The sequence below is a fragment of the Pan troglodytes genome, chromosome 2 (assembly GCF_028858775.2).
Source record: "Pan troglodytes isolate AG18354 chromosome 2, NHGRI_mPanTro3-v2.0_pri, whole genome shotgun sequence".
Lineage (NCBI taxonomy): Eukaryota > Metazoa > Chordata > Mammalia > Primates > Hominidae > Pan > Pan troglodytes.
Genome location: NC_086015.1, coordinates 115,654,175 through 115,666,749, shown reverse-complemented (window position 1 = coordinate 115,666,749; position 12,575 = coordinate 115,654,175).

Below are 12,575 nucleotides of genomic sequence, written 5' to 3'. Positions count from 1 at the left end.
ACTTAAAAAATCCAAAAATGTTCCTAAACCACTAATAATAACCAGCTAGGCATTTTTTTAAATATCATTAATTATAGTGAATAAATTAAAAGTACCAAAGAATTAACCTAGCAAAAATTACACCTACATTGAGAAAATTGTAAAACCTTCCTAAAAGACATTTAGAAAGACTTGAATAAATGGATAATATATTTATGGCTGAAGGAAATTCCACTATAAAGACATCAATGCCCCAAACTCAAACTTATTAACAACTTATAGTTTGACTTAACATTGTTAAATCCATCTACTTTTTATCCACAAAAAGTGGACTTTTGGTTTTCCATTAAATACTTCTGTTCCCCTAACGGTATAACTGAAAAATGTAACAGAGTGATGCCAAACAGGGAGAAGTAATCTATATCTAGTATGTAAAGGATCTAAGATATAAAAAATTTCTGGCCAGGTGCAGTGGCTCACCCCTGTAATTCCAGCACTTTGGGAGGCCGAGGCAGGAGGATCATTTGAGGTCAGGAGTTCGAAACCAGCTTAGCCAACATGGTGAAACCCTGTCTCTACTAAAAATACAAAAAGGTGTGCTGTGGCTCACGCCTGTAATCCCAGCACTTTGGGAGGCCGAGGCAGGTGGATCACCTGAGGTCAGGTGTCCAAGACCAGCCTCAAAACATGACGAAAGCCCTTCTCTACTAAAAAATAACAAAAATTAGCTGGGCGTGGTGGTGGACACCTGCAATCTTTGTGACTCGGGAGGCTGAGGCAGGAGAATCACTTGATCCCAGGAGGCGGAGGTTGCAGTGAGCCGAGATCGCACCATTGCACTCCAGCCTGGGCAACAAGAGTGAAACTCCGTCTCAAAAAAAAGAAAATACAAAAAATTAGCTGGGCATGGTGGTGGGCACCTGTAATCCCAGCTACCTGGGAGGCTGAGGCAGGAGAATCACTTGAGCCCCAGAAGCGGAGGTTGCAGTGAGCTGAGATCGCAGCATTGCACTCCAGCTCTGGGTGACAGAGCGAGACTCTGTCTCAAAAAAAAAAAAAAAAAAAAAAAAAAAAAAAAAAAAAAAAGAAATTTGCAAATATAAACAGCCAACCAGACATTACTTGAAGATGTAGACAAGAACTTTACAGAAGGGGAAACTTGAATGGCTAACAAATATATGAATACATGCTCATACTTATTAATAATCTGAAAAAATGCAAATCAAAGCAGTCATTCAATTGGTGATGATGGGAGGGGATCTGAATCAGGGAATAAATAGAACTATTCAGAGACATTAATATTAATATAACCTCATTAGAAACCAGTAATTCATGAAATTTGATTATATATTTAACCAAATCATTGTTTTCATTTATTTCTAAAATAATTGTTGCTACCAAATGCATGATTTAATTTGGAAGGTTAAATCTTAAATTTGAAGTGTACAAAATAACAGTAACAAATTCACAAACCTTCCAATTTACCTGTATGTGAGAAGAGAATGGCTCATTGCATTCTCCATGTGAGGCTGTCTCAAATGAAGTATTGGTTCACACATATTCTGTGACCTAGAGATACAGCGACATTAATGTATCCACAAGAGGAATACAGCCCAAACACTCCCCCTCATGGCAGTACATTGTAAGAGTATGCTACGAGTAAAAAATCCGGAGATTCAGATTCAAATTCTCTTGAGATTGACCAAAGTATATTTTCAAATGCTTAGTTGGGCATAAAAATACTCCAATTACAGAACTTGCATATTATTTCCACTCTATAATAGTGAGAGTCATAACCTATGATTTGTCCCCTTGGAGAGTCTATTCCTTATACTCTAAAATTTAAACCACTGCTCCTTATATGTTCCATATATTTCAGATTCATATATAGAGATAATTAACCTATTCCTTTGGATGTAAAATAGGCGTTTCAAAATTAACATGTTCAAAATTGAACTCTGGATTCTCTTTCCATAGTTTGTTCTTTCTCTGATCTTTCCCATATTTGTAAAAGTTTTCTTCATCTAACACCAAAAAGCAAACAATCATCGGGGCAATTCTTATATTTTGCTCTTTTACCACAGCTGTTCCTTCAGCAAATCTTGCCATCCTAAACTTGTCCTTAATCCCTCAGTCCCCTTTGCTGCTACTCTAGTCCAGGCCACCATCAACTCTCATCTTAACTACTGCAATAGTCTCTTTGAAAAATCTCCTTCCAGTCTCTACCTTTTTTTACCTCTCAATGAGCTTCCTCCCACCAGTTGTCTGTGGTCTATATTCTCTCGTGCAAAAATCTGTCCTCAGTAAAGACTCTTAAACTCAATATACCATAAGTATTAATGATAACTAACAGCCTACCTTTGTAATATTCCAGAGTAAACTATCACTTTAAAAAAGCTATACCCTTCACTGCGGGAATTACCAAGCATGTGGAAGAGTTTTTTCATAACAACTCTTTTCATGACGGATTTTGCCAGAGCCCTTGGAATTTCTTTTTTTAATGATTGAAACTAACCCTGTTTCACTCACCCTCTTTTTCACAAACAGGTAACATCTTCTTTCTCAGAGTAATACAGAGGATAACGATGACAACACATGAAATAAATTAAAATGTTATGAGTGCACCTATAGGTAGACAAATAGAAGAACTAGATGTACCTGAAAAACACAAATCAGAAACGTTCTTTGTGACTATACTTCTTTTCTATACACTGTATTGCCCTCTTGATACCTTTAATCTGTAATGCTCTTTTGAGTTGCCTTGCCTCTTTGACATTAAAATTAATACTATATGAGATTTGCCATATTTTACTTTATTAAAAAACTAACAAATATTCAAACTCCTACACGTTCTTCAAAGATATATAACATCTAATATAATCTTAACATTCTCAAGAATAAGAAAAAATAGGTAATCACCTAAATATCACAGAAAAATGGTTAAGCAAAATATAATATAATGTAATAAATAATAAATTAATAAATAATTTTATTAAGAATTATATATAAATTTATAATTATATATATAAATAAGCTTAATAATAAAATATAATGTAGTCACTTGCTGACTATATTACTAGAATGGAATTTCCACAGTCTGGAATAAACTCAGAAAATAAATGTATAATAATAATAATAAATATTCAAGATGAATGTACTAAGTAATGCAATAAGCATTTTATAGGGACCATTTATTCACATTATCTGGGTAAGTGCAGTTATTAGGTACAGATGAGAAAACGCAGTCTCAGTGATGTTAAGAAAATCACTTAAAGATATACCATGATTAAGTGGAAAAAGTGAGAAACAAGTTTAATTTTCACTTGAGTGCCTACACTCAAGAAAAACAATTTTTCAGGCATCAACACTTTAAAAAATAGCTACTTTGACCAAAGTGTAACTAAATTGTGTTACTGACATGTGTTCGTTTAGCCCTCTGAATAAAATGTACATTTTTTATCACAATTTAAAATTAACAAACAGCCATCACTATAATTGCCAATGATTCTTCTTAGATATGATATAAAAATGAACATATACACTTTATGTTGGCCCTTAAGTAAGTTTTTGCTAACGTTAACATGAAATATTTTGCATTTTGCATATTTCGGTCTTCTCACAGCAGGCTTTTTTTGTGTCCTCTTCCTAATTGCCAGACTGCTGTAATTTTCCTGCTTACAGTAACCTCTCACTCTTTTTAAATTTGCTGCTTTGAATTTTCATTACCATTGAAGGAAAAGAGAAATCTTTTTTAGTAGTTCTTCTCTGAAATGTTATTTAGAGAGTGCATGTGATCCGGTGTGCCATTTATTTTTGAGTGCTCAGACATCGTTTTGTCTCAGTTTCTAGATTTTACCAATAGTCTTTCTCAAGAACATACTACATAGTCATTCTAAATAGGTGGAGGGGGATGAATGTGAAGAGTTTGGTGCTAAAATATGAACACATCCTTAAAGTCAACAACAACAATGCATAGAAAGAAAGCCTTATATAAGAATTTCACCAGAATTAGGGATTTATATTGCTAATATTTGTTACAAAACTAAGCAAGGAAGAATCATTTTCTTAGTTGATAACTTCTTTACTGACATTTGTATTTCAGTAAGAAGTAAAATTAACTGATATCTAGCTAGTAGATTGATGGAAGATACATAAGCTATTCAACTGGCATATTCCAATCTCATGAGCTGGGGAAGGCCTAGGCGAGTAGATCACCTGAGGTCAGGAGTTCAAGACCAGCCTGGCCAACATGGTGAAAATCTGTCTCTACTAAAAATACAAAAAATTAGCCAAGTGTGGTGGCATGCACCTGTAATCCCAGCTACTCGGGAGGCTGAGGCAGGAGAATCACTTGAACCTGGGAGGCAGAGGTTGCACTGAGCCGAGATTGCCCCACTGTACTCCAGCCTGGGCAACAAGAGTGAAACTCCATCTCAAAAAAAAAAAAAAAAAGAATATTTCTGATCATTTTCCTGTATATTCTGATTGTGAACTTCCTTACATGTCCTGCAGATAAATAAATCTTGTTTCATTTGCCCAAGTGATATACTGATATTCATCAGTCTGTTAGTCCATAGTTAATACTGAAATTTGTTACAGCTTTGTTTATGAAGCTTGGCATCTAAAGTGGGACAGACACAAAGATCCTAGACTCATCATGCCTACATTTTTCAGAGGAAATCACCAGAGTAATTAGGAAAAGGGAGAGGAGTAGGATACTGTGTAACTCATTTTGTCTTCTTACAAAATTTGTAAGAATTTGTTTTAAAAATGATACAGCCATGACAAAAGAGGAAACATTTCAGTGGAACAGGTGCATGTTTTCCTTAACTTACTGAAGCCTGAAATGTAGCCCATTAATTTGAAAATGCAGAAGATCATGGTATAGAACCTAAAATGTCTTGGACTATAAGGCTCAAATTAAAAGTATATGGTATGTAGAAAGAGCAGAGATGAGACTACTATTGATTTAAAGCTCTCTGACAAGCCAGAAAACCTTTTTTTTTTTTTCATACAGATATTTGGGATACCTTCTTTGTGGTTCCCAGTAATTCATTAATATATTAAAGTTGTATAGTTCATGGCAAGATAGTCACCAAAACTCTAGGCTACAGGATAAAGGAATTAAGAGTATTTGCTCCAAAGCTTGTCTTAGATTTTCTGTTGAAGTAGGAAGGGGAGAATGCATTATTCTTTAACCCTGGAGAATGGTGAAAGTTGTTTGGCTTGTCAATGGATCCTTGTGATTTATGCTCATATTTATCCAAAGGAAAGGAAATCTGTATATTGAATGGATATCTTCTGCACTCTCATATTGGCTGTTTTGTTTTGTTTTGTTTTCAGATAGGGTCTCGCTTTGTTGTCCAGGCTGGAGTGCAGTGGCATGATCGTGGCTGACTGCAGCCTCAACCTCCCAGGCTCAAACAATCCTCCCACCTCAGCTTCCTGAGTATCTGGGACTGTAGGCGCTCACCACCATGTCTGGCTAACTTTTTTATTTGTTATTGAGGCAGGGTCTTGCTCTGTTGCCCGGGCTGGTCTTGAACTCCTGGTCTCAAGCGATCAGTCCACTTCAGCCTCCCGAAGTGCTAGGATTACAGGTGTGAGACACTGTGGCTGGTGACTTTCATATTAATTGCAGCACTATTTACAATAGCCAAGATAAGGAATCAACCACAGTATCCAACAACAGATGAATGAATAAAGAAAATGTGGTATATATGCACAATGGAAATACTATCCAGACATAATAAATAATGAAATCTTGTCATTTATGGCAACATGGATGAGCCTAGAGGACATTATGTTAAGGGAAATAGCCAGGAACAGAAAGTTAAATACCACATGTTCTCACTCATATGCAAAAGCTTAAAAAGTTTATCTCACAGAAGTAAAGAAAGGAGGATTCTAGAGGACAGGAAGGGTTGTAGGAAGGGAGAATAGAGAGAGATTCCTTAAAGGTTATGACATTTTAGCTAGGTAGGAGGAATAAGTTCTAGTGTTCTATAGCACTGTAGGATGACTATGTTTAACATCAATATATTACATAGTTTCAAATAGCTAAAAGAGGGGATATTGAATATTTCCATCACGAAGAAATGATAAATGTTTGAGAAGATGGATATGCTAATTATCCTGATCAGATCGCTATACCTTTTATGTATCAAAAAACTTCACTGTGTATACCCCATAAAAAGGTACAATTATATTTGTTAATTAAAATAAATAAATAAATAATTTTAACAAGCATATAGCTCATAATGCCCAAGTCAACCACTAAAGGAAGAGTAAAGAAATCTTACTTAAAAATTAGTTAATAAATTAAAAAATGGGGAAATAAAATTTTTAAAAATAACTCAAAATCAAGGAAAGAGAGAAAAGAACATTAAACAGGTGAGAGATAATAGAAAATGAATAGTAACGTGGTAGATTAAAACCCCAAAATATCAGTATTTACAGTGACTATATGGAGAATAAATACTTTAATTTCAAAAGATTATTTGCTATAATATAAAAACAATTATTTAAATACTGCTTATTGGCTTCTACTATTAGAAATATCCCATGAGGAAATTATACCCTGTTTAACTATTGTTATAATTAAATTATTGTTACAAAACAGAAGATAAATACAGGTGACAGAGCTTGGAAGGAAGGAGAGCAAAGAGGAATGGGCAGCTAAGAGAGACATTCTGAAACTGGGTCAATGGTCAATGGTCTTGTTGTTTGAGGTGTTATCCAAGCTTGTTGTCTTGCGACCAAGAGAATTAAGGAGCATGGATACACAAAGGGTGAGGTTGAAGCAAAAATTTAATAAGTGAAAGAAGAAAGCTCTCTGCAGCAGAGAGGGGAGCCCCAGTGGGGTGCTGTTTTACAGTTGAATTCAGAAGCTTTTATAAGAAACTCCTCTTAACTCCGTAGCTGCTTGAGCAAATTCTCTTATCTGTACAGCTGTCTGTGTAATTTCCCTTATCTATGCAGCTACAGATATGTCTCCAGGTAAGCACAAAGCACAGCTTCTCCTGTTTGTGTAACTGTGGATTTGTTTTAGGTAAGTCCCCCTCCCCTCCCTGTGAAAGCGCCCGTGGAGCCCACCGTGTACATGTCTGAAAAGGGGAGGTAACTTTTTCCTGAGATCCCACCAATCACAAAAAGAACAAAAGGCTTCCATGCTGGACCTTGCCTCCTTATCTGTGCAGTTGCAGCCTGAGTTTTCCCCAGGCTGCTCTACTTGAGCCTGTAGCTGTGATTTTTCAGCTGCTTCTCCAAGGACTAGCCTTAGCTGTCTACCTAACTTTTTGCTTTCCTTCTCCCTAAATTGTATGGTGGATGAAACAAACAAACAAACAAAAAACAGATTTGGCAAGGCTGTTCAAAGTTGTAGAGGTAAGCAGGAAAAAAAAAAAAACTATATTGGGAGGAAGGTGGTGGAGAAAAAGTTGAGGGAGGTGTAAAAAGAGCTCAATCTTCAGTAATTGTGGCAAAAATCCAGTGGAGACCATAGATCAATTTAACATTTGCCATATAAGAACAGTTGCCTCAGGAAGCAGGACTAGGGTAGAGATGTCTTCATTATTTGATTCATTTAACCATGCATATATAATACATTGATTTACATTTAAAAAAAATGTGACTTATACAAACACTTCTGGTAATGGATTTTGAAGAAAAATAAATATTTTTCGTTATTGATGTATCATTTCCACTTACATTCTTGTATTACTAAAAGAGGGACAATCTTCTCATTATTCATTAGAAGATGATTCAAGTACAAAATCAGGTGTTGGAGCACCAGAGACCTCACAGTCTCCATAGAGATGGTGCATATTTCAGTGACAGTTATTGTGCCATTTGGATTCTGAGCAAAATATTCCTCTGGTGAGTTAATTAATACTTGTGAGGGGAAAACAGATAGTCGAGGAGTAGGTTTTCTTATAGCTGAATAATTAAGGCTAAGAAAATCTTCAAAGTCCAGATTCAGCTAGAGTTCAGTTCTTAATTCAGATACAGCTGAGGCAAAAAAAAAAAAAAAAAAAAAAAAAAAAAAAGGGAGAAACAAAAAGTATGTCATGCTAGATTTATATGATCCCTAAGACTGGTCTTCCCCAAATTTTTATATGGAACCAAAGTATAGGAAACATATCCCTCTCAGATACTTCTGCCCACATTTTACAAAACTTCACAGTACCATTTCCTGTACCCACTGACAGGCCCTCCAATTTGAGAAGAATAGTTGATGTCGTAAATCTCATTCAACCTTACATAAACCCCCAACACTTTAAATGTATGGCAACATAATGAGGAGACACTATGACACTATAATTATTCCTGTAACTTGGTTTTAATTTGAAGACTGGGAATCCCCTATTCTCTTAGAGTCCTCATCCTTCTTCTTTCTTTCTTTCCTGGCTCTTTTTGTTTTTCTCTCATTTCTCAGCTTTCCAGTGTGAAAGTCCTTCATGAATTTCACTCATGGTAAGAATGCTACTAACTGATCTAAACTAAGGGTGTGGTGATTGTGGGCACAATAATTTAATGATAAGAGCAAGTAATTCTCCTGAGATCTTCAAAAGTATTGATTTCCTCAGTCCTCTGCTACAGTTTGTTAAGATTGGCAGAAGGCCACAATTTCTTTGCTGGTTGAGAAAAAATTACCAATAATTTTCCCTGACACCACATGGTAGCAGAAAAGGGCATCTGATTAGGTTATTCTCTAATAGGAAGTTAAAGTGAAATTTTTAATTTTCCTGCGATAAGAAAGAAGGGCTTTGGAAAATCTATTAAGTGACATGTATATATGTATGTGTATGCCTCCATGTGTGTGTTTTTGAGGTCTCAAAATATGCAAAAATAATTAAATAAAAATTAGAATTATATTTTCAAAGCTTTCTTTCTAGATAAGATGGAGTCGTTTGCAGGAGGTTAATATTTCTATTGAGAATAACTGTATAAACTGAATTAATTACACAAGAATTTACTTCAAGGCATTGGGCAACTGAAAAGCCAAGAAGAATTAGAGGGAGTAAAATACAGAGAGGAGGGAGTCTTAACAGAGGTGAGCTGAGAGTCAGCGGCAACAACCTGGGGTTATTTTTGTCAGTACTCTGTGGGTTGGAAGTTGAGAATCGGGAAACAGATAAACCTTTGGAGTTTTCTGGAATTTTGCAGCCCTAGAGTGAGTGGAGTGACAAATGGAAGACTTTGTAGAGCTTCAGACACATGCCAATTTCTCCCTTAACATCTTGCTGAACTGCAAATCTGCACATGGTGGGAAGTTAAAAGGTAAATCAAAACCTCAGGAAGTCAGAGTGGAACTCTTCCAGACCTAAGGTTCTTAGAAGATAAAAATCTCTAGGAAGGAGCACTAGAGATTAAAAGCTCTAAAAAATAGTGTTGAATTCATGCAGTGAAAAGCTGCCAACACCTTTTTTTTCTGAGGATACTTGTTGATACATGTAAGAATCCAGCTTTGACCTTAAGTAGAACTCTGCTGCTGAGCAACAAATAAATCAAAAGAGCATTTGGTGATTTCTTGGGCTAGAGTAACAAAACTGAAGACTTGAAGAAACTCACACATAGAGTTACCTTCCCCCTCAAAACATTTACCGAATTCTGATTTTGTGCAGAGAAAAAAAAACAAAGAGCTAAGTTCAATCTCTCAACAGCTCAGAAAAAATTCTCGTAGTCTGTTAGGGCTAAGGAGACAAATATGCATTAGTCTCACAATTGAAAGCTCTAGAGGTTCATGCTTTAAAAAGAGTGATAAACCAATTAGAAAATATTTTGAACAGAATTACAATGAAGATATGACATATCAAAACTTGTGATATATAGCTGAAGAAGTGAACAAAGGAAAATGTGTTGCCTTGGATCCACACATTAGAAGAAAAAGGCAGAAAATTGATGATCAGAGCTTCCATGTCAAGATACTAGTAAATCAGCAGGAAATCAAAACTACAGAAAGTAGAAGAAAGAACATAAAAAAGACAAGAGCAAAACTCAATAAAATAAAAGATAAAATAACAACATTCCAGTGGGTATTTACTAGTAAAATTTATACACCCCAGGTGAGCTTAACCGAAAGAAAAAAGAAAGAAAATACAATTTACCAATATTGTGATAAATAGGGAAACCCTACCACAAATCCTACAGACATTAAGAAAAACAATATTTTTACCAATTACATGAAAATTACTTTGAAAATTGGCATAAAATGTAACTTATCAAAATAGAAGAAAAAATAAAAAAACAGAGAAGTGAGATATCTATTAATGATATTGAATCCATTATTAAAAATCATCCAGATGAAATACCAAGGCTCTTGTATCTTCACTGGTGAATACTTCCAAATACTTGAAGGGAGAAAAATTATCAATATTGTAATATTCTTCAAAGGGGGAAAAACACATACCAGCAATTTTTATTTTTATTTTTCTTTCACAGCTGGCTATGTGACTCAAATAGTCAACTTTTTAAAATCTATGTATCTGTATGTCTGTGTATTTATGCTATATGTACATGATGTTTCACTACCAAAATAGATAAAAGAGTTCTATAACTGGCTTAGAGAAAGTAAGTGCTTAAATCAAATATTTTATCAGGAAAATAAAAACTTTAGCTCATATGCATTTTGGTTTACGTGACTTTAATAATCTTTAGTAAATAAAGACAGTTTTTAAATTATTGGTATAATAAAACATGTGTCTTCAAAATTTAATTTAGACATTTGGTCTGAATAAGGAAGGTCAGATACTGTCTCTGCTAGATATAAAACTTTGCTTGTCTAATACTTTTGATACTTGCTTAACTTGCCTATAAACGTGTCTTTAGATTTAAGCCTGTAGGGTCATTTCAAGGCCCAGCCTCAGACATTGTTCATTGTCTTGGACTCTGCATCTAGTACATAACTAAAATTGGTTACTTACTAGGTTTTTCATCAAAAATAAAAATAAGTGTTACTAAGAGTTAACATTGTAATTAATGGCTGTAATTAAAACTATTAGATATAAGAGAAACAATTCTATACACAAAGTATATAAGAAAAAGAGAATGTGTTTTTATTAAAAGAGTTATAAAAAGACATGGAAATGTACTTTTTTAAAAAAGAAAAAAGTAATTTTGTCTATTTTAGAGGTTTGTAAAAACTATATTAAATGGAGTGTTTAAAGATAATAGATAAGGCCTGGCACGGTGGCTCACGCCTATAATCCCAGCACTTTGGAAGGCCGAGGCAGGCAGATCATGAGGTCGGGAGATCGAGACCATCCTGGCTAACACAGTGAAACCCCGTCTCTACTAAAAATACAAAAAATTAGCTGGGTGCAGTGGCGGGCGCCTGTAGTCCCCGCTACTCGGGGAGGCTGAGGCAGGATAATGACGTGAACCCGGGAGGCGGAGCTTGCAGTGAGCTGAGATCGCACCACTGCACTCCGGCCTGGGTGAAAGAGTGAGACCCAGTCTCGAAAAAAAAAAAAAAAAAAAGATAAAACAATGGATAAAGAAAGTTGAAAAAAGAAAATACAAAAGAATTATAAAAGGCTTATAAAAATATTACCTTATGAGGTAAGTTTGGATGGATTTGTTTGTAAGATTTTATTTAAAATTATCTTTTGCAATAATAACATTTACACTTTGCAAAGGTAAAATATGGCTTTCTCCTTTGAAGAAGATTTTCATTTAATAGTAAGAGATAGCAAAAGTTTTTTTTTTTTACCTTTTGAGTAAACTGCAAAAAGACAGAGAGAAGAAAGAGGAGAGACAGATTTGATTGAGCTCATGCTGTCTTGTTGTTTGCGAAACTGAGTCTCTATCAAAGAGTAAAGGTTTTTGTGCTTTGTGCTTTCAAAATCTTTAAATTCTCATTTTATCTAAGTTAACAAGTTATTTGGGATTAACTGGGATAGTATTTTGTGATATCAAGTGTTTTAAACCTTTAATACTCGAAAAATTTTTCAAAATCAAAATTTCAAGTCCCAAACTCAGTTTTTTAAATCTCATTAACTTTTTTTGGTGCTAGGTCCTCTGAAGTCCAAAAGAGACATATTCAGTTAATTCAAGATGTTAAAATCATACAGGAAGCATTATCAAATATGTAATGGTGCTTAACTTTCTTTGAGTCTTATTTATATAAATGTGTTAGTAATATGTATTTCAAAATTATATGAGGTTTCTAGAATTTTTATATGTCTTTGTATATGTTATCTACAATACATATGGTTATTACATTAAATTGCTGCATGTTACGGAAATAACCAAATTTTCTTGTCATTTGTATCTTTGACCATGGCTGTTTGGGCTTTTGTCATCCACAGACAATTAACATTTTACTTTGATTCCTCTCAAAAAGTGGTTTATAACCAGCAATAGCCCAAAACTTCCTTCTTTAAGGAGTTCACAGGAAGAACTCTGACAAGCTCTTAAATGCAGGTTTCTGATAATCCTTCTGATTGTGACATGAAACTAGAGAAAAAATAATTTCAGGACTTTCATTGAAGAACTAACGTGTTCAGGAGGATTACTAAGCCCAGTATCAAACAGAATGAGTAATTGCATTGGACTGAATGAATAGGGGACTAAAATGATTTTTATGACTTTTT